Source organism: Trachurus trachurus (genome assembly GCF_905171665.1).
Source record: "Trachurus trachurus genome assembly, chromosome: 7".
NCBI lineage: Eukaryota > Metazoa > Chordata > Actinopteri > Carangiformes > Carangidae > Trachurus > Trachurus trachurus.
In genome coordinates, this window is record NC_139901.1 from 17,529,796 (window position 1) to 17,531,240 (window position 1,445).

Genomic DNA, 1,445 nt, shown 5'->3' on the forward strand with positions numbered 1-1,445 from the left:
AGCGTTGTGGAGCTGATTGAATAGTATTGTAGCTACAATCTTAATCTTTCCAGTGAGAAATAAAGCTGCAGTTGACTGGAAAGTAGAACATTTCCCTCTGTATACAGCCAAGGAAAATAGAACAACGCCAGTAAAGTTAAAGTACAGGAATCATTTGTACTAAATGCGCTTGTTACAGAAAAAGAACAAATTGAAAATTTTGCAGACATGCAGGTTTTACAGCTTTTCAATGAGACTCCTGCACCTGTTTTGCAACTTTTCTCTTCACAGCATCTGAAATGAAGCAAAAACCACCCAAACAGGCACTGTGACTGCTCAGTGTTGGGGATTCATTGTGGTAAACACATGTACTAGCACTTGATTAGGGAGTGTGTATAAAGGGATTGCCCAGCCGACACCATCTAATACAGATATAATTGACTCTCCTTCTGCATTCTGCACATGGATTTGAAGAAGTGCACAGGCTCATTGTACAACAACAAATTAAGCAGCCCGCAGTCAAAAGGAGCTGCTGAGCATTCACTGGATCTTGGACAACAGACTACTGAACTCTGCTAAATCTGCAAACACAGCTTCTCCCTCCTCTTCGGGTCCTTTCATCTCTCCCGACATCTCCTCCTGCAGACCTCTAGCTCATAAAGCTAAGTCAAAAAGCAAGTACTTTTGGCTCTTGTCTGCTGAATGTTGATCATCTCTTAAAAACAGGCAGTGATTTCTGTTCACTGCATTCCTCAGGTCAGCCATGTCGGCAGCAGCTTTAATGATGCTTTAATGATGGAGTCACTCAAAAAGTTTCTTTCAGTTGAAGGAGAATTCTTGTTCTCTTTGTTGTCTGAGCCCAGATCTTTGAAATGCAGGAATGACGAGGGGGATAGAATTTGAAATACCAAGAGTTGTCAGACTTTGTTGTTCTGACTTTAGATCAGGTTCAACAGGTGCTGCTCCACCTACATGGAATTATTAAACCAAAATCCCATTAACTCCACGCCTGCCGGGAGCAGTTGTGTTATCTGCATGGAGCTCTGTAGAATTAGATCTGCATCATTTGGGCCAATCCGAGAGCAAATAAAAGCGATGTGAGCCCGAGCACACACAGCTGGCACTTGAGACTCCGGATCCTGGGTAAACAAGTGTCCAGCATGCCTCGGCACAGCTCACCCATGGGGGGACATGAGCCACTGAACAATGACTGATACCCTACGAGACACTGGACTGAAGCAGGGCTTAGCAAAATTTTATTACATTTGGTCTGTTTCTATAGACTGTCGGCCAAAAGAGGATCACAGACTTTGTCATCAGTTTTACGATTACTATGGCATCTATGCCACTTTAGACTTTGTAATGCTCCTATTGTTGCAGTACACCCACTGATTTAACATGGAAATCTGCAGTTCACTCACATAAAGTTTTAATTTGTGTCTCGGGGGCAGATTTGTAAAGACACG